Source organism: Monodelphis domestica, chromosome 2 (genome assembly GCF_027887165.1).
Source record: "Monodelphis domestica isolate mMonDom1 chromosome 2, mMonDom1.pri, whole genome shotgun sequence".
In the NCBI taxonomy this organism is placed as follows: domain Eukaryota; kingdom Metazoa; phylum Chordata; class Mammalia; order Didelphimorphia; family Didelphidae; genus Monodelphis; species Monodelphis domestica.
The window spans coordinates 422107827-422133917 of record NC_077228.1 but is presented as its reverse complement, the minus strand read 5'-3'; the positions used below and the strand labels follow the sequence as shown (position 1 = coordinate 422133917).

General features: G+C 34.7%; 1 protein-coding gene across 17 annotated transcripts in view; it reads left to right on the top strand.

Moving 5' to 3' along the window:
* Positions 1 to 26091, top strand: part of PLAGL1 (PLAG1 like zinc finger 1) — a 153000-nt gene that overhangs the window by 72744 nt on the left and 54165 nt on the right. For 11 of the 17 annotated variants that reach the window (XM_056818890.1, XM_056818889.1, XM_016428926.2 and 8 more), the window contains one exon: positions 931 to 1051. The exons of the other annotated variants lie outside the window; for them this stretch is intronic. The gene's annotated coding sequence lies outside the window, so the exon portion shown is untranslated. The remainder of the gene's footprint in view (positions 1 to 930; positions 1052 to 26091) is intronic. 17 annotated transcript variants of the gene reach the window in all.

Below are 26091 nucleotides of genomic sequence, written 5' to 3'. Positions count from 1 at the left end.
ATAAAATTTTTTCCTCAACTACTTTTCTTTTAAACTTAGCTACATTAGTTTTACTTGCTCAAAACCTTTTCAACATGAGTTCAAAAAGATCCATTTTACATCTCACAACAAAGTCCTTCCTAAATGAATCTATTTATTTAATGCCATCCCATTGTTTCTAGTTTCAATTTTGGGGACCAAGTAATACAAATTTGATCCTCTTTCAGTTGACACCCTGTCAGGTAAAACTGAACACCAAGAACATCTTCTCCTACCTGTCAATCTTCTCTCTACTCATCCCCTTCTGGGCATAACTTAGCTATATAGGAGAGGATGTATGTGTGTCTATAACCCTCTGTGTAAGTAGCTATAGATCTGTGGACACGTGTCAAACTGTGTCTGTAGATCTGTCTATATCTGTCCATAGAGCTATAAAGAGAGACACATAGGTCTATATGTAGTTACAGCTGACCTCTGTTACCTCCTCCTGGGTGAGTGTTTGCTTCTCAACGTAGGCTATCATCGTGTTAGTTTTTTTTTATTATCATATCATGCATTTGACTAATACTTAGCCTTAGAACCTCCAGAAGATTTTCAGATGAACTTAGATAGGTAGCCATATCACCTCTATGTTGTATTTTTGAAGACATAATAGGCTAGCCACTGGACCTGGCGACAGAAGAATCATAGTTCAAATTTAGCCTCAGACACTTACTAGATTCGTGACCCAGGCAAGTCACTTACCCTCTGTCTGCCTTAGTGTCCTCGTCTGTAAAACGAAGAAAATAATGGCACTTAACCTCAAAATGTTGTTGGGAGGATCAAATGATATATTTTTAAAGTGCTTGCAAACATAAGTTCTGATACTGTTGTTCCTATTATGATTGTTATTTTGGTTAAATTGTTTTTGTTAAACTCAAGTATAAGAATTTATATTTATCCCTTTTATAGTTCATCCTTTTATATGAAGAAGCATGGCATAGTGGATAGAAAGCCAGCTTTTGAAGCCAGAAGACCTGGGTTCAAGTTCTACTTCTGATATTTACTGGCTATGTAACCTGGATTTTAACCCGTAAGTGCTCCAGACAATTTTCTAAGACTATTAGCAAAGCTATATAAATATTAGCTGTTCTTATTTATTGAGACTATATCTGTATAATAGATTGAATCTAGTAGATTCCCTTTTCCCCTCTATTTTATAGGTTATAAAAGACTGGAAATCCATTGGTCTGAATGATTAGTATAATTGATTTATAAATCCATCTGATCTTGGATTTTTTTCCTTTGGAAGTTCATTTGCCTTGTTTAATTTTTTTTTAAAGATTGAGTTGTTTTCTATTTTATGTTCTTTTAATTAGGACATTTTCTCTTTTTTGTTCATTTCAGTTAAATTGTCAGTTCTATCAACACAAAATATAGCAAGCAAAGTAGTACCTATTAATTTCATTTAGTTTCAGTTTTTCTGATTTTTCCTTTTTATTTTTGATATTAATAATTTAGTTTTCCTCTTCCATTTTTAAAATTATACTAGCAAATGGTTTATTTTTTCCTCTAAAAAATCTAATCCTAATGTTAATCAGTTTAATAGTTTTTTTGCTTTCGTTTTTTTCATCCTTTCTTTGATTTTGTCATGCTATATTTTGGTGTTTAGTAGTGATGCTTTGATTTATTACTTTTCTAATTTTTTAGTTGTGTAACAAGTTTATTCACTCTTTCTTCTTTTGTTGATAAAAATATTCAAAGATACATGTTTTTCAAAGAACTGCTTTGAATCCCAGAAGTTTCATTATGTTATGCCATTGTTTTCATTTACTTACTTAGATCACATCAGGTATTATCTCATTGATTTGATATTTAATCTCCAGATTCTTTAGGATCAAGTTATTTAGTCTCCAATTTCTAATCCTTTATTCAGTAGCATATTTTTGTTTATAAATTTATTGGATTGTGGTCAGTAAAAGATATTTTTAATCCACCTACTTCTCAGTACTTGTTTATAAGTTTTTTAACCTAATACATGGATAATTTTTGTAAAGATTCACACAAAAATGATAAATATTTGTATTCTTTTCTATTTCCATTCAGTGTAATGGGATCAGAGACTGGATGAGAAGAACAAATAGGTCCATTCATTTTAATTATTGTAATTAAGTAGAGTTTATTAATTATAGATCACTCCTTTTGAGCACATTCCTTCACTGTAATATTGTCTGTGTGTATGTGTGTGTTACCAATGAATCAATGAGCATTTATTGTCTGTTATGTGCCAGGCATTGTACTATGTACTGGGAATACAAATACAATAATTGAAACAATCTCTACTCATAAATAATACTTGTATAGTACTTCCTAAAAATACAACTTTTATATATCTGGGACTTTTACACTCAATTCAGTTAACCTGCATTATTTAAGCATTAAATGTCTCGTAGGTCCTAAGGACCCCCCAAATAAAGAGAGAATCTCTGCCCTAAAGGAGTAGAACACATTTAAATCATTGAGATTTGCATAAAATTAAAATGAAGTCCTATAACAAAATCTGTGTTGTTTCAGAAGGCTACAAAAGCAGGTGAACAATCATGGTCCCAGATAAGGCAACAGTAAAAAGAGACTTGATTAAAAAGATTGGGGGTTGAGGTGAGGTAGCTGGGTGGCTCAGGCAGAGAAACAGGAGATCCTGGGTTCAAATGTGGCCTCAGACACTTTCTAGCTGTATGACCCTGGGTAAGTCACTTAACCCCCATTGCCTACCCTTTGCTGCTCTTCTGCCTTGGAAACAATACACAGTATTGATTTTAAGACAGAAGGTATTTTTTTTTAAGAGAGATAAACAAGATAACTACATTATGCTTAAAAGCACTATTATTGATGAATTCTAAGCAGACTATCATGTCATCAGCAAATAAGAGAACATTGTGTCTCCTTTGTACTTACCTTTATACATGTAGTTTCTTTCTCTTATCTTTATTGCCATTGTTAGCACTTCTAGAACTATCAAATCATAGTTGGGAGAGTGGAAATTCTTGCTTTACTCTTGAATTTATTGGGAAAGGTTCTAGTGTACCTTCATTGCATATATTACTTACTTTTGAGGTTCACGTAACTATTATAATTTTTAAAAAGATCCTTTGGTGCCTATAGTCTGTAACTCTTTTTTTTTTTAAAGCGCACAAATGAGTATTATTCTTTGTCAAAACCTTTTGTTCCAGTGCTTCTTGAGATAATCATATGGTTTTAGATGTTTTTGTTTTTCATATGATTATGTTGGTTGTCTAACTCCTGTTGGACCATATTTTTATCCTTGGTCTAAATCTAAATTGGCTATGATAAACGATTTCTTTGATGAAGTCCTGAAGTTTGCTTGACAAGGTTTTACTTAATATTGAATTGATATTCATTAATGATATTGGCTTATGATTATCTTTCTGTGATTTGTCCATCACTGACTTGGGTATTAGAACTAGATTTGTCCCATAAGAGGAACCTGATAGTGTACTTTCTTTCTCAAGTTTTTAATGATAATTTGTGTAGTTTCAATACTAATGGTTATTTAAAATTTTGATCAGATTTTCCCATCAATTCATCAGGCCATAGTTTCCTTATAATAAGTTTTCTTTCATTTTTTTAATGATTGAATTATTTAAGATCTCTGGTTTTCTGTTAGAGTATCTTAGAGTTTGGAAGGTATTCCTCTGTTTCTTTTGTGTTCTTTTTTGTTAACATATGTCCGTGCATAAGAGGTTCTAAAAAGTCTTTTAATTGTTTTTCTTTTTATGTTGTGATTTCATTGTATTCATTTGCTACTTTGTTGATTTTATTTTCTGACCTCTTTTTAAAAACAGATTGTCTAAAGGTTTATCATTTAGTCTTTTCAAAGTATGAGCTTTCATTTTATTTATCATTTCTATGTTTTGTTTCCACCTTATCTGTGTTTCTTCTCAATTTAATATCTCCTCTTTTGATTGTTTTTTAGATTTACTTTTTAGTTTTTTGGAGCTTATTCAGTTCATTTCTTCTCTCTTCCATTTTGTTCATGTAAATTCATAAGGATTGATTCCCCCCAACCCCCGAGGGCTGCTTTACCCACATCCTAGAAATTTGGGAAGGTTTTTTCATTATCCCTTTTTTGAACATAATTGTTGTTTTTAAGGTTTGTTCTTTGACCCACTCATTATTTAGGATTTTGTTTTCAAATCTTCATTTGTGTCTCTGTCTTTTGTTTTTGTTTTCTTAATCAATTACTATATTTTTTCATTATAGTCTGTAAGGATATGTTTACTGTTTTTACCTTTTTACATTCATCTGCAATATCCCAGTGCCATAATAGTGGATGAATTTTTTATAAACTTTGATGTGGTACTGAGGGACCCTTTCTCTATCTCTTCTTATATGTTTTTCCTTTAGTACTTCCATTTAGGAAATAAGTCTTTTAGCTCGAATTTCTTCAACATTTTGTTCTGTTCTGTGTTTTCCTTTTTGTTTATCTTTCTATTGAACTTATCAAAAACTGAGACATAAAAGTCTTCTATCACTATTTTATTATTATTTAGGTCTTGTAGTTCATTTACTTTTTCCTTTATGAATTTAGATGCTAAGGCTTTCTGGGCATACAAGTTTAATACTGATATTGGTTTGTTTTCATTGGTTCTTATCAACATAATATAGTTACCTTTAGATCCATTTTTCTTCTTTTCAAAATTTCTTTTGGCTTGGAGTTCATCACTTTAGCTTCTGCATTTTTGCATTCACTTGATGTTTAGTAAATTTTTTTCTAGCCCCTCATTTTAATTCTTTGTATTTCATTATTTTGGAGAGTTGTATTTCTTATAATTAACAGATTGTACACTTTTGTTTTCTTATATAATCTGTCACTTTCATTTCATTGGATTATTTAATCCATTCATATTTTAAAATTTTAAAGGAAATTTTTTTCCCTTTTCCTCCATATGCATTATATTTTGATTCTTCAATTATTTTAACTTAATCTACTAAGGCAACCCTATTAACTAATGGCTATCCTTGCTTGACAAATATCAAGGTCCTCCCTTCCTAGTTTGTTATCCAGTTCCCTAATTCTAGAATTCTACTTAATTCCTTTTTAGTTTTTATTCTTTATTCAGTTAATTCTTCCCTTTCCCCCCATCTCAACTAAATATTTAAATAAAATGCTTCTGCTTCTCAACTTCTTTTTTTTTTTTAAACCCTTACCTTCCATCTTGGAGTCAGTACTGTGTATTGGCTCCAAGGCAGAAGAGTGGTAAGGGCTAGGCGATGGAGGTCAAGTGACTTGCCCAGGGTCACACGGCTGGGAAGTGTCTGAGGCCAGATTTGAACCTAGGACCTCCCATCTCTAGGCCAAGCTCTCAATCCACTGAGCTACCCAGCTGCCCCCTTCTCAACTTCTTTTATTCATTGGTTTTTAAAATTTCATTTCCTGTGGCCATTTCTAAAAAAGATTGATTTTTCTCATTCACATCATTATTTATCTACCTTTTCTATCTGTTCTAGACTTCTATTCTTGGATTCATCACCCTTATGCTTTTTTAGTCTGTATTACTCAAGGAATTAAAGCTTTTAAGATACCTATTTTGAGTTTCTTCTTCTAGTTTTTTATATTATTGCTTTATAAATATTGCCTCTTTTTTTCTTTTATGCTTTACCCTTAGAAATACAAATTCTTTCATGTAATAGAAAGACCATAGTAGGAATTTTCTTATATTTATGATTGTGTAGTTTATTATCAGCCTTTGCCTTCCCCCATTTTTTTTATCCATTTGTCAGGCATTCTATTCCCTGGTCCAAGGTTCCCTCCTTCTGGATATCAGTTCCCTACCTCCACTTAGGGACTCTGATTATCCTTCTTCTGGCACAGGATGACTGGTCTCTTAAAGAAGCAAATTCCCATACTCATTGTAAAGTTCCAATCTCCCTTTATAGACTTATCTTTTCCCCCAGCGGAGTGTTTATCAGTGAAGATTTCCCTTTTTCCTCCTGCCTTTTGCATCCTTGCCCTTTCTACTGTGGGCTCTTTTCTTCTTGACCAACTATAGGAGTTATTTTCCTTTCATTGTTTTCTTAGGATATATCACACATGACTCTCTTATCTCCTTCCTCCTCTTTTCCCTTTAATGTATCTTCCCCTTTTGTAATTTAGTCCCATAAAAACACTGATTTAATTGGGGGGGGTTATGATTAATTCATGAGAATTCAGACCTATTTCTTTACTATCACTTCTGTCTTATGCTTTCATTCTTTTCTTAAACGTATATCTTGTTATATTATTGTTATTGGCCTTGGTTGCCATATTTAATAAAAAATTTTTGTTTTGCTCTTGTCTGAGATATTTTAAAATCAAAATATTTGTCTAGTTTTCTTTCTAAAAATGTTTTAAGTATCTTTTCTTATTGAACATCTATCTTTTTTATTGATGGTTAAGCTAAGATTCTCAAGGTATGGCATTTCTGCTATTTGGAATACATTATTTCATTCTCTTCTGTGAGAGAATGTCAAATAGTGTTGCATTATTTGAATTTGATTTCCTTTATATTTGAATGTTTTCCTCCTAGTCACTTACAGGATTTATTATTTGGAGTCCTTAAATTTAATTGCCATGCCTTGGAGTTTTTAGTTTAGGGTTGTTGCTTTTTTTCCTGAAGGCAGTATACATTATTCTCTCACTTTATGTTCTGCCTTCAGAAATTCAGAGTGGTTTTCTTGTAGTATTTCTTGCATTATATTTTTCAGATTTTTTGACTTGTCATATCTTTCTGGGATACCTGTAAACCTTAAATTGTCTCTGTGCATTGTGGTCTTGACATCAATATATTTTTGCATGGATATCATGTTTTCTTTTAACATTATTGAAATTTTCTTTTCTTCTAGATTGTCCTCCACTTTTGTGTATTTGCATTTCACATGGGTTATTCTCTTTTTTTTTATTTCTTTGGTGAGACTTGCCTACCTGTATTAAAATGTTTCTATCCTGCCAGTTTTTTTCTGCTGTGCGGTTCACAAATTCTGTTTTCATAATTCTTGTTTCTTTTTTAAATCATTCATCAACGTCTGACTTTTGTTTCATTCTCTCTTGAGAGTCTACATATTCCTCTGCCTCAACAAGTGTTAATTCATTTTTCTTTTGTCTTACGATATTTATTCATAGATGACTAGATTCTTACATGATCTGGAGGCCATATTTTCTTCTCTTATTATCTTCCGTGTTAGTTTATCTGCTTCTGTTCAAAGTCTTTAACTGATTTTTCTTCCTCCTGAGATCTTTGGTAACTCAATATTTTCTTTATTTTTCCCCTATTGTTAACTTTCTGACTCCTTCCCCTTTGGTGGTTTCCCTGGGGGTTGCACCTCAAAAACAAAAAATTAAACCACTTCTCACACTGGACAATTTACATTAGTCAACTTCATTATCTATCACAGGTTCTTCTAGGGCCATGATGGTGAACCTATAGCATGTGTGCCAGAGATGGCACCTAGAGAGCTCTCCGTGGACATGTATCCCCCCTCCCCCCATCCTTGTTTGTTACTAGAAAGGCAGAGGAACTCCTGTGGATCTGCTCCCCTCCTATTCTCCTCTGAGCCTGAGGACATTTTTTCACATTGCCCACCCCTCTGCCCAGCAGCTCATTGGAAGTGCATAAGGGGCAAGGTGGGCAGCTCATAGGCAGCAGAGCTAGAGAAGAGTGGCATGCTTGGACCACTCCCCTCCCCCTCTTCACCTGTACACAGGACATTTTTTGTTTCATTTCACCTGCCCCTCTGCCTAGCAGTCCAATGAAAATACTTTCTCCCTCCCCTGTGTGGGGTAAGGGCAGGTGTGCCTGGTACTCAGTGGGTGGGGATACTGTACACAGTCTCTAAAAGGTCACTCTTCTAGGGGAATGAAACTGGCCCCCAAATTGGATGCTGGGCTCTTTCAGGTTGAATCCCTTGGATTCAGTTTTGCAGCCTTGCTGGAGTATAATGGGCCATGGGGAAAGGGTGCTGAGTTATGTTATAAATTAAGCCTTTCTCCTTGTAGTTCATTGGTGTTTTACCCTGTTAGTTCTCAATGTCCTAAACTGTGGAGACAACTGAAGGTGCTTTATCTCTTACACATAATTACTATTTTGTAAAGGTTAGAGATGTCTGTCAAAAAACGTTTGTTTAATCTTAACACATACTACATGTTTTTGAAGAAGAAACATTAAGGCTATATTTTGTCCTACCAAATTCGATTTTTTTTTTTTAAAAATCATCAACAAACACTAAACACAATGGGATCTTATATTCTTTGCACCTTTCTTGATTCAGTTTTGAGATGGTAAAGATATGATCTAGTATAGAACAATGTTTGTAAAAACTTACAGGTTTTTCCTTAGAGTTATATTAAGAGTTACCTTAGAGAATGCTGAAATAATTCTCAAGATTTTATAAAGATGAATGAGGAGGCTCAATTTAGATTCATGGCTTAGTGATTACTAATATCATCTTAGTCACATTTCCCCCCAATAATAATATGATTTCCCCCCTGATTCTTATCTTTCTCTTTCACATACTTTAAGAATTGATACTCATAAATCTTTTCAAAGCTATGCCATCTCCAACTTGAATTTTCTTACAAGTGTATTAGGTCTTATCTAGTTGTACTTCCCATCTCTGACTTCTTTAATTTAATTTCCATTTCTTTCTCTAGAGTAAATGTGATCTGACATGTTAGAATCTACTTGCAAGTTGTACATCATCAATGAGGAAAATAATTTATTATAGAAATGTTGACAATTCTGCTTCTTTTTTCATGCTTTTCTTGCCCTTCTATTTTCTTCTTTAAATGGTCCTGGGAAGAGCTAGCTCAATTGGGCATTGCACCAAGGTTTCTGCAGACTTGTTTTCCTACTGTTTCTCACTATTTTATGAGGTGATACAGCTCATAAGCTTCCATCATCCTCCATAAGGTTTTATAAATGAGTTTATGTTCCATACATGTATCACTCTTGTCTGTTTGGCAAAGAGCTCTCCTGCTGACTGATGTAGTTTCTGTACTGTTTTAGCCACTTTATTTTGGAAATTTCTTTAAAATATCACTTAAGTTTCCATAAGAGTGATTGTCACAAAAGTGCATTTTCCTCATTCTTTTTCTTGTGTCTCACTCTTTTTGTCTTTATCCTTCAAGTTTGGTAATTAATTTTATTTCTTCAGTGGCAAGTCAATAGTCTCCACTATAGACCATTCTGAAAGATGGTTTTTCTTTTGGTAACCCACTGTTTTATAGCTGTTAATCTTTAGTCATTTTCACTTTTTTTGTGAGATGTTTTTGATACTTTATCATGCCCAGAGCTTTCATATTCTTCTTGAAGAAGTAATTCATGATACATGGGTGTGAGGCATGTGCTTCTTTCATTTCTTATCCTAAACCAGATTTTTTTCAGTCATTTTCTGTTATGCCCACCTTTACATTGAAATAGCAAAATATTAAGTAATTTGCTGGCTTCCTTGGAGGATCTGATTAAGAATTCGCTAGAATTCTACTGTCTTCTTATCCTTTGTAACACATATTACTAAAAGCTGACATTATCTTTGTGCTAGCTCTTTTACTTATGTTCATTATGTTGACAAGACTATCAAATATCTTGTGAAATATTTCCTTTCAATATATACTGAAACCAGCTCTGCCAACTCCTTTATTTTCTTCTCTAAAAAGAACCTTTGACTCATTCTAGCATTTAGTTATTTCAGGAATATGTAAATCTATTGGTCGTTGGAGTACCAACAGTTAATGTTTATAGATTGTCTAAACCAATTTTAAGACTTAACATTTGTTATTCCCTTTTTACACTTCTCTACTACTTTTGCTGCAGAAGCAAAAAGAACTAACATTGGACTTTGGGTATTTTGTATTTTTCTCAGCTCCTTGGGTTGCTGTGGCAAAGAATTTATCACCTAAGGACCAGCCTACTTGGTATTTATCTGGGCTAATTCTCAGATAGCAAGCAATCTGTTGTCTTGCCTCTACTTGAAGCCTCTTCTAGTAAGGTAGAATCTGCCAGAGCCTTTGGAGAAGCCAAGTTCACTGCCATTCCAACATTCAGGATTCAGACCAGAACTTTAGGGAATGACCCCACATAAGAATATTTGGTTGCCAAAGCAACAAATAAATCCTTTAGATATAGATTTATTTCACTTCTTGTATTGCTAAGAGCTTCTGTAATATGATATGGAATAGGAAGCAATACTCTTGATAAAAATGAAAATGGCGGGATGAGATGGTTATGTTATGTTATAGGTCAATCATGATGGCACAGACTCTTGGCTAGCTGAGCTTTTTTCCTACAGGTACATCTTCCTTTAAGCAGCTTCAACATATGGAGATCCAGGTTCATGAAATGACTCAATTAGTGGACAATTAGATACTCTTTGTTTCATGAGATTTCCTATAGTACTTTTAAAAGGATAAAATTCATCTTCTCTATTTAAAATATTTGCTGACAATTCATCTGTACAACAATAATGTTTGATTGAGTTCACAAGGTTCTCATTCATGAGTAGATCACAATGCATGAGGAACCTTGATTTTCATAACTCTCTGGTGAGGATGGTGGGTATTTTTTTTCACTGAGTAATAAAGGAGCAGTTAACGGTTTGCCATAGGCCTAAAAGCATTGCAAGTCTGAGACAGAATTAAAGTTCCTAATCTCAGCTTCTGTGCTTTGCATACTAACTCATACGACCTCTCCCATAGTTCTCTATTTTATAAGTCCACATATGTCCCAATGGGGAAATAAGTGGAAGTCTTTACTCTTGGATGCCTGTTCACTGGCCCTATACAAAATGGCATCTTTGTTGGCAGTCAAACGAACAATGAGTGAATGGATGGCTCTGAAGGTCTTTGGAGGTGATCCCCCAGGTCAGGGTTGAAGCGCATTGGATGGGCAGCGTGGGAAGCTAATGTTACTAGTGCTGAGTGGTGTGATTCTGTATTAAAAAGCATTGAATTTGCTAGCTCTTCATCCAATATGTTTTTAATTTTTTGGTTTTGAATTTTTTTTAACAACTTTTTTCTTCATTTCAACAGTTCAATGAAAGGTTTTGTGCATCTTATTACTTTAGCCCATCAAATAGGATGGTCTCACTATGTATATAGCAGAAAAATTGAACTAGAAATGAGCTGAAATAGTTAGCTAAACTAGGTAATCCATACATGAGGATTCTATTCGAAGGCCTGGAATGATCTAGTTGGCCAGCAAACCAATTAAACAAAGTAGATCTCCATTTAATTTTCGTTTTGTAAACAGGACCTCCAAGTCTTCAGTCTATGCCATGAAATTGGTGAGCGCTCTTAACACACCCCACAAGTTGAGGTTCCTCCTTCCTTCTTTAGTATTAGTTTTATAGATCCTAAAGACCTGGCTTATTGGGTTGAATTATACAACTTTAACACAGTTGTTGGGCTAAGGAGGGGTGCCGTTGTTTAGCAATCAATACTTTTACAATCAACGGAACTCTAAAAACAAAAATAAAGTTTTCTTGGGTAGTTTTGGTGTGGTGACATTAATGAAAATGGCAAATAGTGAAGTTGAGACCTTTTTTTTTTTGGAGTTAAAATGAGTTGCAAAAAAAAGAAGAAAGTGAAAGAAAGAAAGAAAGAAAGAGGAGAAAGAAAGAAAGAAAGAAAGAAAGAAAGAGGAGAAAGAGAGAAAGTGAGAAGAAGTTTATTTATGAAATGTCACAGAGCCATTGAAGTTCTGCACGCCCCAGTAGCAAAGGACTTCCCTTGGTGCTTGTTTTCTCCCTGTGACCTTGGATGAACTAGCGGGCAGTATATTATGCCGTGTGATTGTGCTGGTTTGTCATGGTTAGCATTCTGGACTGTCACTGGAATGTAGGAAGCGGATGAATTTGAATTGAACCATGAGGTGGTCTGCCAGGCCCTCTCCTTGTCTTGAGGAAACCTGTCGCTGTTCGTCTGGGCCAGGCCTAATGAAAGCAATGGAAGGAAAGAGAGGTGGGCCTTTGATCTCTTTGTTGCAGTTGCTCCCTGGGAACTCTCTGAAATCAATGCCCTGTTTTCCTGGAGGAATGAATGGCTATGCCTAACTAGCTTTGTAAAGCCATGGGGGAATTCACTGCTTCTGTTTATTGACAGCTGAAAAGGAGCACATGGTGTGGAATGGGCCTTCTTGTGAAAACAAGGGACAGGGAAAATTAGACTTCAATTTAACACAGAAGTATTTGGAAATTCACCCCAAAGAGAAGACGGTGGTTTCTCATGCTTACATTAGAATTACAGAAGTGTGTAGTTTAAAATGAACAAGGGTATTTTTGTGTTAACAATGTTACATGTGAGAATGTGGTATGCAACTTTACTTTTTTTAAGGAAATTGGTTCACTTTTCACCCCCCCCCCCAATTTAGTAGAGGAATCTAAAGATCAGAAATGATACCAAATTACCTCATTTAAAAAATCCCAAACCAACAACTAACTAGATGACATTTAAATGAAATAAGAATAAGACCAAAAAGATGCTGTTTATATTAATGTCTTCCTCCCATTGAATTTTCAAGCCTCCTCTAAAGCTTAAACTTGTCTTTATATTGACTGTAATGCTCATGCCATTCTTAATAAATTGAATGCATAATTCATATGTAAGAAATATTTTATTCATATGTTTATAATTGTATGTATATATGTATATATATTTATATGTATATATACATGTGTATATCTAATATGTATATAATTATAATAATTATATAAATTATAAATAATTTAGTGGAGTTTTACACCATAATAGCTTAAATGTAAAATTATTTCCTGAAGAAAACAACAAGTGCTAAGAGAATTAATTTCTGTTCGTTCTTTAAGTTTCAATGGCTTAAAACTGAAAACTTTTGCAATATTCTATATGTGTAGTTTTATATAATTTTTTCAAATTGGATTCATAACTATTTAAGCCTTACTAAGTTTGTTGATGCTAGTTGACTGCCAGACACTTAGGGGAAACAAAGCCTTTTCAAGAATGGATTATAGTATTTTTAGATCACTTTGTATGTTGTAATTGTATTGCTTCATCAAGAACACAATTTCTATTATTGTGCTTTTGCTTTTTAGAATTAATTTAGCTCAAAGTTGAAAGCCAATTGCTTCTACTACACTTTTTTCCCATTTACCACACCTGAATTTAGATTTGACATGAAGAAAGTATTGAACTTTCAAATCTTTGCTTCACTTTTACCCTCTGTGAACATCTAAGCTAATCAGTATTCTTGTGCTTTAAATTAGACTGTCATTGTCAAAAGCAGAGAAAAGCCCTCACTTCATTTAAATGTAAAATTATTTCCTGAGGAAAACAACACTGCCAAAAGAATTAGTTCCTGATCTTTAAGCTGGTACTAAATTGGGGGTGAAGGGGACTCAACAATAAATCATCAGAAGTAGTCAGTTCAAGTACAGGTGCTGATCAACAGAGGAAAGACGCTTCGGCTAAGCAAGGATTTCTATCATTGTGAGTACACTCATTGATTAGATCACAGCCCCTCCATACTTTGGTAGTAGCTTGAATGAGTTTCTGTGGCCAAAATATTTCCTCACCTTGTGTTCAGTTGTGTGATGATGAGCCTTGCCACACTTGGCTAGGGTTAATAAGCCATTCCTGGAGCTATACTTTAAGCCAGGTGTACCTTATTTTTTTGGTGTCATGGACCTCTTTAGCAGCCTGATGAAGTTTATAGATCCCTTCTCAGAATAATGGTTTTAAGTCAAAAAAATAAAATACTTAGGATTACAAAAGAAACTAGCAATATTGAAATAGTTATCAAAGTCTCTTTTAAAAACAAGTTCATGGATTCCTGGGTAAGAAACCCTGATATGATCCTTTCCAGCTTGAGGGGACCTACCAGGGTATAAGTTCCACTATTATTGGATAATACATTTAGAGCTAGAAGGGATTTTGGAGGTCATTAAGTTCACCCTCTCACTTTGCAAATGAGGAAATTAAGGCACAGAGCAGTTAAAGTGACTTTCCTAGGATCATGTAGCTAGTGTTGAAGGCAGGATTTGAAATCAGGTCTTATGGGCTCCAAGTTCAGTCAGTGCCCTATCCACAGATCTACAATGAAAAAGCAACCATTTAGGACTTCAGAAGAGGGCAAAACAGATATTACTGAAAAGTGACAAAGTAGTAGGTTTTTAATTGAGTGATATTTCCCATTGACTTATATCTTTTATGTTGGAAAACATTCTCAAAGACCAAAATCATTTATTTAAGCAATCCACTATTTCTTAATAATAGATCTGTAAGATGGACATACTATATCAGGTCACAGCTCTAGAGGTGGAAGGAATCTCAGCTGCCATCCCTCATTTTATAGTGGAGGAAATTGAGACGCAGGGAAGATAAGTGATTTGTCTCAAAATCACACAAATAGAGTCATAAATGGGATTTGAACCTCAGTCCTGACTCCACCCCATGGCTCTAATTTCTGACCGTTTGTCTCCACATCACTGAAAATTTGGGATGATTCTGTCCCTAAGCTCTAACATAAGAGCTTTTGCCTTATCCCGCCAGGGCCAGAGTCCCCATGGAGCTTTCCATCTCACCATGCTCCTTTGTGGGTGTCTTCTTCTTCCCCTTTCTGGTATTCCTTTATATGTCATCTCCCCCATTAGTTATAAACAGAGAATGCCTTGCTTGTATTTAGATATCTACTGCTTAAAAGTGTCTAGCACATGCTAGGTTCTTAATAGTTTCATTCTCTATCCCTCTATCTAGCATTTATCCATCCATCATTCATCTGTCCCCAGAATCAGTTCTCTTTCTACTCTAACATATACTAGTAGCTTTAGTCACAGAAGAAAAAGCATCTTGGGAAGCTTGGAGGAGAAGTTTTTTCTCTTTGGGGCATCTCAGTATTATATGGCACTAGCTGTAGTTAAATAAAAGAAGCAGGAACAGGTAAAAGATGATTTATATGTGAATGTTTAAAAAATAAATATCAAGTCCTCCTATTGGATTTCTTTTCCTGTGATTGCATTTTTCATTATGTAGTACAATTGTTTGCCTTAGTTTATTAAAAAAAAAAAACCCAAAGCAAAACAAACAAAAAACAACCCAGTGCTTCTTTAACAGGATCTGACAGCTATGGGGAATTTTATATTTATTTTTATTGAGCCAATAATCAGAAATATGTATATGTAGGCTGAACGAAATTTGTATTGATGATAATAATATAACTTGCTAGCTTTTTAAAAAAATTGGATTCAGCAATACCAAAGTTGCCCAAAAGGAACCAAGTCAATTTGTACAAAAGTTGTTTTAGGTTTTTCATTCATCACTGATGGCGGCATTAAGCTTTGATTTTAGTCTTTGAATGGAAAAGAATGTATTTTTCCAGAATCAGATTGTTACATCTCAATGTCCTTCTGATTCTTGTGTATCAACCAGCCCCATATTCCATTTATTGATCGGTTGGCTCACATGGATGCTCAGGCCATGGCTAGTTCTTGCCCCATATCTTGCCTTCTTTCTTCCCCTGAATCTCTGTGTAGCCAGGAATTCTATGTTCTAGCTGATATTTTTAGCTTTGTCCCAAGTATGTCACATGAGACTAGTGGGAAGCCTAGATAACACCTGGGGTTTGAGAAGTCCTGAAACTTCTGTAACTGTGAGTCAGGCAATGTTCACCAAATTAATGCCCTATTTTACAAATCACATTACAACTAGATTTTAGGTTGACTTTCCTTAAAATAAAGGATATCTAGCAGTTGCATTAAATCTCCAGAGTGATTAAGATCCTAGGATTATAAGTCTGGAAGCTCCCAAGGCTTTTTATTCTAGCTCCTGGTGAGGAAACTGAGACCCAGTGAATTGGTGAATGAATAAGAAACTTTAAGTAATTTCTATGTTCCAAAGTCATGAGATACAAATGGAAAAAGAGCTATCGACAGACCCAGTTCGCCGAGAGCTCACATTTTAATTGGAGGAGACAATATATATTAAAAAATTGAAGTACAGAAGGAAATGCTTGGAAGTCATACAAGTGAATGCCAAGACCCAGCAGGCTTTAGATTATATAAATAGGTCAGATGGTAGTGCCGGGGCACTAGGGTAGAGTCAGGGAAAATGGTAAGGCCTAAAGAACTATAAGAAACAGTGGCAGGGCATTCTGCTAGCCCTTTATCTTATCAGAAGGGATGGGGTAGTTGACTCCCATCTCATCCAAAGCCTATGACCCAGCCAACAGTTCTTGCAGAGGTGTAAGGGAAAGGAAGAGGGTTCCCAGTGGTAGGGAGCCTTCTTGCTGCCTTATCATCCAGAGCCAAGGAAAGCAAGAAGGGGAAGGGTTGTTCCTTTGGCTCCTTTTAAGTCTTCCCCTTGCTGCTTGTCCCAAATAGATTCTGGGAGGACCAAGGGCCAGACCAAGAGAAGAAGAACAAGGGAAGACAAGAGAGAAGGGTGCCTTTGCTGGGGCGTTCATTACAGATGGGTTCTTGAGAGACATTCTCAAGATCACTTGCATGTGTTTACTTGAAACTTGCTGAACTTAATTCTTATAGGACCATAGATCTGGAGCTGGAAGGGTCCTTAGAATTTATGTAGTTCAGACTTCCCATTTTACAAGAGAGGAAGCTGAGGGATTCTCATTGTTTCACATGTAAGTCACAGAACGGAGATTCAAATCTAGATACTCAGAATCAAAAAAAATCAGCCTTTCCCTCCCACTGTATCTTGCTTAGTGCCTCATTTCTCCCTCTTCCTTCTAGTTGACAGGAAAAAGTCACTTTGTAATTACCCACTGTTATTAACATAGAAAAAACTAAAATATAAACCAGTTATAATTGCATATACAACCTAAACACATTGTTATTTTCTAATCAGTATACTGACTGAAAAAAAAAATCCCCAAACTGCCAATGATGGTAAAGTATTAGACAATGACCAGAAGGCAAAAGTGTCTGCTACCTAGATCTACTTCCATACATAAATAGTATCTTAAGATCAGAAGGGAATACTTTTCAATGCTTTTAAAAGAATTAGATCTACTTCCATACATAAATAGTATCTTAAGATCAGAAGGGAATACTTTTCAATGCTTTTAACAGAATTCTACCTATGAAACTGTTACTACTCTATTATTGTTATTTCTTTAGCTTTACTCTGTGTAAAATTATTAGTTCTTAAATTCAGAATCTGTTGAGTGCTTGCCATGCCCTTGAAACTGTGCTAGGCTCCATGGGAAATCTCCTCCCCACTGTTCCCCGCCCCCCCCAAGTGATTGGCGTAGCTCCTGTATTCTAGCCTGGCCCTCTTATCCCTATTTTTTTAAGCCATTAAAAATTAAATCATTTGGGGAGGGAGGTAAAGTGGTACAGAATGTGAAAACTCATCAGCTCAGTCATAGTTTTTTAGACCACACTTTGTCAGACTTTGGTTTGATTTATTGCTAACGTTTGATAGTAATAAGGTAAATTCAGCCACTTGAACAGTATGTGTAACCAAATGTGAGCTATTATACATTATGATTTCTGTTTCAAAAAACACAAAACATTATCCTTCCCAATATCTGAGTAAATGGCATAGAATGGTTAGTGCCTAAAAGGACTTCAGAGACAATCTCATTCAACCCCTTTTATTTTATAAACAAATGGATCTACATAGAGGAAAATTGTAGTTATTATTAGCCATAATTTCACAGAACACTAAGATTTGACTTCTGACTCTCAAATTTCAAAGCCACCTTTCCTTTGTGAAGAAAATTTGACTTTTATTTATTTTCAATAAGAATAATTGAAAGACAATCAAAAAAGCTTGAAATGAGAATGTACATGAAACAAGACATTGGTAACATAAAATTTTAACTTCTTTTCATCACCCAGTGGCATATATTAAGGCCATATTAAATAAAATTCACTTAACATTATGGTTTTTGTTCCAAGTAATACTGTGGATAAAAGCTGTTTCCTTTAATATTGGAGGAAGTTAACTTTTTGTCTTCTTTTATAAAATACTTGTTTGGACTGTTAGATTAGCCAAATTAGATATTTTATTTGGGGGAAATCTTTTGAGAGTTCAGGTTTCTGAAAGAAAAAAGTTACTTTAATTCTGAACACATGAGTATGTTTTAAAGGCAATTTTTAAAATTATGTTTCATATATAATTATGTAAATGATACGACACAATGTTTTATAATATGATTTTTATATATTATATATATGATATAAATAAGAAATTATATAAAATTGTTTATAAAACACATTCTCTACACTCTTACAATACATACATATGAGTGAATGAATTTGTAGATAAGACAGCATTAAGTATAGCACTTATAGTTTATGACTTGATTACCAAATCCTCCCCAGTTTCTGGAAGTAATTTCATGTGACTTCATTCCAGAGCAGGGTGAGGCTGAGGGGCAAAAGGCTGGAGGGGAAAGTAGGAAATCAAATAGCACTTTTCAGTTGAGTTGTTTGAAATGGGCTCAACTTTCAGGAATGAGGCATGTCTTTGTCCACCCTGATTAGAAAGCACTATATATGAGCCACAGGAAGTGACTTCATTTAAAGATATAAAGTGCTCCCTGTTGTGTTTATAAATTCTGGTGACAACTTACAAATCCCTGGCCTTTCAGAAAGGTGACAGAGTTGTTTGGAGATGATGATAGGTGGAGAAACACTCCCCAAAGAATGATTTCCTGTTTTCTAACCTTTGTAAAACCAAAAAAAAAGCTTTTGGGCACCCACATTTCATTCATATATTTAGACTTTAAACCTTTCTAGCTTGGGATTTCCTGCCAGAGATGACAGTACTTTTTATTATATTGTATCATATTTATAATTTTGAACTAAGTTTAGATATGTGAGAACAATTTTCTAGTTTTTAGTATTTATCTATGGAGCAAAATTTTATGGTTGAAGGTATGCCAGACAAATTCCTTATGAATTCCTCACTGGTTATAGCAAAGCTTCTATGACATTTTAGGAAGGTAGGCTGGAATTGTTTCTAGAGTACTGAGCTTAGAGTCAAGAAGACCTCCGTTCAAATCTATCTTAGAGATTTAGTAGGCATGAGGCTCCAGGCGAGCCAGTAAACTCTCTTAGACTCTGTTTCCTTATCTATAAAATGGAGATAATTACAGCACCTACCCCAAATGGCAGTTGTGAGGACCAAATGAAATGTAGGTAAGATATTTTGCAAACCGAAAAGTACTATATGGGTATTATTTATTGTGAATGTCTCTGAGCCTCAGTTTCCTTACCTGTAAAGTAGGGATAATAGTATCTATATAACCTACTTCATAGGGTGGCTGATGAACTCTAATGAAAAAATGTATATAAAGCACCATATGAATGCAAGTTATTATTAGGCAGCCAGAAATTAAAAAAAAATAACTCTATTTATATTAATTGTATGGAACATTAGTCTGAGTAATAGGATCTTATTTTTAAAATATACTTTACCTTCAAGTATAATAATCAAGTGTTAATTACCAAGGAAAGGCCCCTTCTGGATCTGATCTAATGATTGGATAAGAATTATTGATAATTAGAACCTCTCTATGTTGTTGTTCAAGTAATTCAAGTATAGGGCTATTCAGGGAATTTAAATATTTCCTTGAAATATTACTTTTATTCCTATTTCCCTCAAAATGGATAGAATTATAGATTTTTAGAAATGGAAGACACCTTTAGGAGCATGTTCTTCATAGTCCTCATTTTACAGATGGGACAGATGAAGCCCAAAGAGGTAAAGTGATTTGCAAAGCAAGGTAGTGGCAGAGTTGGAACTTCTGGCTCCTAATACGATACTTCCCACTTCCTCTCAAGGGGAAAGGCAAATTTCAGTTTAGTCCATACTTGAATTATTACAACTTTACTATTGGTAGTGTCCAATTACACAAATTTTCTCAATTTATATGATTTAACTTATCTTTTTGCTGCATAGTAAAAAGTCCTCCTGCCTATGTAGTCAGTATATCACTTGCACCCCTGTTCAGGTATGATCTGAGTTCTGTTATTGATGGATGTCTTTCTTTTGTCTCAATTATCTTCACTTTGAAACCTACCAATCTTCCCTTACCCATCCCACCCTCCACCAAATGTTATGATCTACAACTTATTGCATTCCTTTTAAGCTAGTGTTCAATATCTCTTCTCCCTTTATCTTCAAAATCTAGGTCAGTGATAGACATCTCTTTCCAAATATGTCCTCCAGTTCACTCCTTAAATCTTCTACGCCTAGGTTGCAAAGAAATCAAGAAGAAAAGGACTATATATACAAAACAGAGCAAGTCTTTTTGTGGTGGCAAAGGACTAGAAAACTAAGGAGAACAATTGGGAAATGACAGAATAAATTATGGCATATAAATATGATGGAGAACTATTGTGCCATAAGAAAAGATAAAGGGGATAGATTCAGAGAAACCTGGGAAAGTTTTTAAACTGATATAGTCTGAAATGAACTGAATCAAGAGAATAATCTATATAAAATGGCACCAAAGTCAGTTTTGAAAGACTTAAAGAATTTTGATTAATGTAATGACTAACCAGGATACCAAAGGACTTATGAGGATACAAGTTACTCATGTCTTGACAGAGAAGTAATTGAGTCAAAGTGCAAATTGAGACTTTTTTAATATGGCCAGTACAAAAATGCATTTTGCTTGACTGTGCATATATTTCTTAAGATGGTTTTTTTTTTTCCAGTGGTGGTGTGGGTGGAAGGAAGAGAAGGTGAGTTTTCATTCTTTGAACATTTTAAATTACATTTTTTTAAATGGAAGTAGATATAGTGATGAAGTTTTTCCTTTGGCACCCAGTTACCTATAATTTTTAGCATTGCTTCTGCTTTCCTAGAACCTCTGCAAATATCATTCCATTTACGTATCCCAAGAATTGAATTCATTTCCTGAATAACATTGTTGTCATTTTTCCACAACTGAAAAGCATCCAATAAACAAACCTTTGTTAAGCTGTTAGTTGATCAGAGTACATATAGGTAGGTGCTTTGCCTTTTAATAGGGCCAGACAAGAAAGCCTAAAAAATCAAAAGGAATGAATTTCAAATGGAAGAACTTAGGGTACTTTATCATAGAGGTTAGAAGAGAGATTTTTGATGATGGTTGCAAACTTAGTGGTTCTCCAACCATATCACATGTTTAATTTAGTCCTGTCCATTTTAATACAATTTGATGAACATGACTAGAATCTGACACTTACCACTGATTGTAAAGCTCCTTAGACTCTTTTCTGAACTCTCTTTCTTAGGAGATCATCTGATTTCATGGATTCACTATGATTTCTGTGTCCTAGTCTTTTTATATATTACCTTTTCATGTTTCTCTTGATTTTTGTGTTTGGATATCAAACTTTCCACTTAATTCTAGTCTTTTCTTTACAAATACTTGGAAATCTTCTATTTTTTTTGAATGCTTATACTTTCCTTTGGAAGTATATAATCAGTTTTGATGGGTAGGTGATCCTTGGTTGAAGACCCAATTCTCTTGCCTTTCTGAATATCATAATCTAAGCCTTACAGTTCTTTAGTGTGGAAGCTGCCAGATCTTGTGTAATCCTGATTAGTGCTCCTTGATAGCTGAATTGTCTCTTTCTGACTTCTTGTAAAATTTTCTCCTTAGCTTGGAAGCTCTTGAATTAGGCAATTACATCCTTGGGGGTTGTCTTTTGAGGATTTAGTGTAGAGGGTGTTCTATGAACTGTTTCAATGTCTATTTTGCCCTCTTGTTCAAGAATATCAGGGCAGTTTTCTTGGATAATTTCTTGTAGCATGATGTCAAGATTTCTGTTTATTTCTGAGTTTTCAGTTAGACCAATGATTCTTAAATTATCTCTTCTAGACTGTTTTTCATGATCAGTCATCTTCTCAGTGAGATATTTCATGTTTCCTTCTATTTTTGTCAGTCTTTTGATTTTGCTTCATTAATTCTTACTGTTTTGTGAGATCATTGCTTTCCAATTGCCCAATTCTGCCTTTAAAGACTGGTTTTCCACTATAATCTTTTGTTTTTCTGCTATAATGTTTTGATTTTCCTTTTCGGCTTGGTCTATCCTGCTTTTCTTGGCTTCCAGCTATTTAATTGTATTCTCCAATTTATTCATCATTTCATTTGATTTCTGGACTTCTTTCTCCAAATGAGAGTTCCTATCTTTTAGACTGTTATTTTCTTTTTGAACTATTTCCAACTTTTCTTGCCAAAACTCCTCCATTTTTCTCAAAATCTCAGATTTAAATTCTTTAAGAGTTTGTGACCATTCCTTTTTTTTTTTTTGGAAGGTTTGGATGCATTTAATTGTTTGTTGTCCTCTGCTGTTTTCTCTATAGTCTGGATTGTTTCTCCATAAATTTTTTTAAACCCTTATCTTCCATCTTGGAGTCAATACTGTGTATTGGCTCCAAGGCAGAAGAGTGGTAAGGGCTAGGCAATGGGGGTCAAGTGACTTGTCCAGGGTCACACAGCTAGGAAGTGGCTGAAGCCAGATTTGAACTTAGGATCTCCCGTCTCTAGGCCTGGTTCTCAATCCACTGAGCTACCCAGCTGCCCCCTCTCCATAAAATTTATCCAGGATCAAAACCTTCTTCTTGATCTTCTTGGTGGTTGGAAGTTGTAATTATAGGCATTATTTGGCGTTGCTGAACTGGCTTTTCCTTCCCTTTCTAGTCAGGAGTCTGAGTGAGGAGGGCAGGCTCTCTATGTATGGAGCTAAGAAGTAAGGTTTTTGCCTGAGGCCACCTCTCAAGTCTCTGCAGCTTCTGGGGTTTGCTGCCCTTGTCTGTGCTATCTCTGTGCCCAAATTCTGTCCTTTTCAGTCTGCTCAAGTCTAGCTGCTCTCAGGGGTAGGTCCTTGGTGGTCTGTCAGCTGCTAAGGACCTAGAGGTGCCCCTCACTTGCTTCACAGGTGCCCGTCACTCACTAATTCCAGCGCACCGGCTCAAACTCTAGCACACTGTGTTTGGGGTGGGGGAGTGCTTATCAGCTTACGCTTTAGTGGAAGCTGTTCCACCCCCATAAGTGTGGAAATGCCCAAATTCCATGTACCTTCAATGCTGTGCCCCACTGTGGAGTCCCTTAGTTCATATGAATTTGGGTTTTTTTTTTGTTTGTTTGTTTTTGCCTTTTGAGGTAGTATTTATCAGTAGGCGATGAGGAGAGGAAGAGTTCTGCGTCTACACTATCGCCATGATTACCCGGAAGTCCTTGCCCTAGTCTTTCTAAATACCTTCTGCCAAACTTGTCTAACAGGTAAATTTAGAAATCAGTGAGTCTATATTCTTTTTCCTAAAATGACAGCCCTTCCTACCAAAATACCTGTGTCTGGAAAATGTATATGATAACAATACATTGTCTCATATAACCATATGATACAGTGGAAAGAATCCTTGAGTTGGAGTGAGAGGTCCTGGGTTTGCTTCTCTGTTCTATCACTTCCTACCTTCATGACCTTGAGGAACTCATCTAACCTCTCCATTTTCTCATATGTGAAATGACAGGATTAAACTAGATGAACACTAAAATTCCTTCCAGCTATAAATCTAGGATCCTCTCATACTATTCTTCTCCCATCCTAATTTCTGACCTAACTTATACTACTACCCACTCTCCAAACTCAGAATTCCATCTCAAAGCCACATTCATTTGCACAAGTCTATCATCTGTGGTTGGAGTACAATCCCTTTTCCAACCACATCTCACAGTCCCAACTTCCCACAAAGTTTAGTTCAAGTATCACCTCCTCTCTCAAGCCTTTCCTGTTCATCAATTGTTAATGTTCTCTTACTCCTCAAAAAACTTGTATATACTCTCTGTACATTTTGCATACTTCTCATAAATTCCTTAAGAAGGACTATTTCATTTTTATCTTTATATACCTCATGCTATATGCTTTAGCCTTTAATAAACCTCTATTAAATGTAATTGGATCCATAAACAGGCTTACTGCTTTTACATCATTTTACCACTGTGATTGTGCCTTTGGAAACCTGATGTTTCCAATTATAATCGAAAAGACCCCCTAATTTTCACCACTTCCTCAAGAGGTATATTAGGAAAACAATCTTGTCCACTTAAAGGTACAACTGAAACAAAAAAAAATTCTTTTAGACACACAAGCAATATTCTATCACCAAAGCTTCAGAAGTCTTTCAAAAATAACATTAAGGATTCATTTTGGCAGCACATTAAGACATCAAGGGAGTTACTATAACACCTTAACAATGAATTTCTGTGGCCTCATTCTAGGATAAATGGAAAAACCAATTTGAGATCAGCCATTTGCTGATTAAGTAAGGCAACTTTCTGTTAAAGTGTTATGCTACGACAATATATATTATAGGTATCATAGTTCTTACCTTCTCAATGAATGGGGGAAGAGATGAGAAGTAGGTAGATATTTGGAACTGAAAATAAAGATAAAAGAAATTAAAAAAATAAAAGTGTTATACTGGCTTCTGGATTTAAATTTTAATATTTCCTAAATTAGAATATAAAACCCTACATTCAAAAATAAAAGGCTTCTCCTTAAAAAAACAAAACACAAATCTCAAATCATCAGTTTTGTAGAACTTAGAATCTTTGTTCTTAAATATATTTCACATTCTTTAGATAGCAGCAATTGATCTTAATAGACATTTGCCTATAATTTGGCATTTCATTTTATAGACTGCAGATTGCTAGGTCAGTATTTTATCTATTTTCTTCCCCTTTTTTTGCCCTGTTCTTTGGAATTAATTTACTATTGCAACATGTTAAAAAGCAATTTGGGAAGAGTTTTATATATACTCAACTTTTTAAAAGGAAACTGAATTTGGCACTGTTAGTGCCAAAGCTCTGCATAAATTAGGGTTTTCTTTTTTTTGCTAATCTTGAACCAGAAATCTCTGGAATAATAATGGCTGATACACATAGCATTTTATAGAGTCTTTTATATTATGCTTCTTGAACCCACAATAGCCCTGTGTGGTAGTTACTACAGAATTATCTTCTTTTTACAGATGAAGAAACTGCATTTCTGAGTTAATGATCTTCACACAGCTAATCATTGTCAGAAGTAGGATTCAGACTCAGACCTTTTAATAAAATTATATTTTATTTTTTCCAATTGCATGTAAAAACAATTAACATTTTTCAGTTCCATTTCCTGCTTTCCTTCTCTCCCCTTCCCTGAGATGCAAACAATTTGATACATGTTATAGATGGTCAGTAATGCGAAACATATTTCCATATTAACCATATTGTAAAAGAAAACAGAACCCCCCTCAAATAAAACAAGTTTAAAAAGTATACTTCAATCTGCTTTCAAACTCCATCAGTTCTTTCTCTGGAGGAGGATAACATTTTTTCATCATGAGTCCTTTGGAATCATCTTGGATCACTGTGTTGCTGAGAATAGCAAGGTAGTTTGTCATTCACAATCATTGTATAATATTGCTGTTACATGTTCAATATTCTCCTGGTTCTACTCACTTCATTTTGTATCAGTTGATGTTGTCTTATTAGGTTTTTCTGAAAGCATCTTGCTTGTCATTTCAAAACAAAATTTCCCCTCAATTATATGTAAAAACAAATTTAACTTTTGGTGTTTTTTTTTAAATTTTAAATTAAATTATTTGTTTATTATATCAAGGAGGAGGGAGGGAAGGAATCTGATATAGATTTTACATGTACAATATAATGTAAACATTTTTTCATATTAGTCATTTTGTGAAAGAGCACTTGAACCCCCAAAATGAAGAAAGTGAAATATAGTATGTTTCAGTCTGTACTAAGGCTATCAGTTCTTTCTGCAAATGGCATTTTTCATCATGCTTCTCTTCATTTCTCATACCACAGTAGTATTTCATAATAATCACATAACACAACTTCACAATCATATAACAGCCATTCTTCAGTTGATGGACATCCCCTCAACATCTAATTCTCTACCATCACAAAAATCTGCTATAAATATTTTTGTACCTATAAGTCCTTTTCTTTTAAAAAAAAAATCTCTTTAGGATACAGATCTAGAGTGTGTACAGTTTTATAGGCCTTTGGGCATAGTTCCTGATTGCTATTCAGAATAATTAGATCAGTTCACAATTCCACCAACAGTGCATTAGTGTCCCAATTT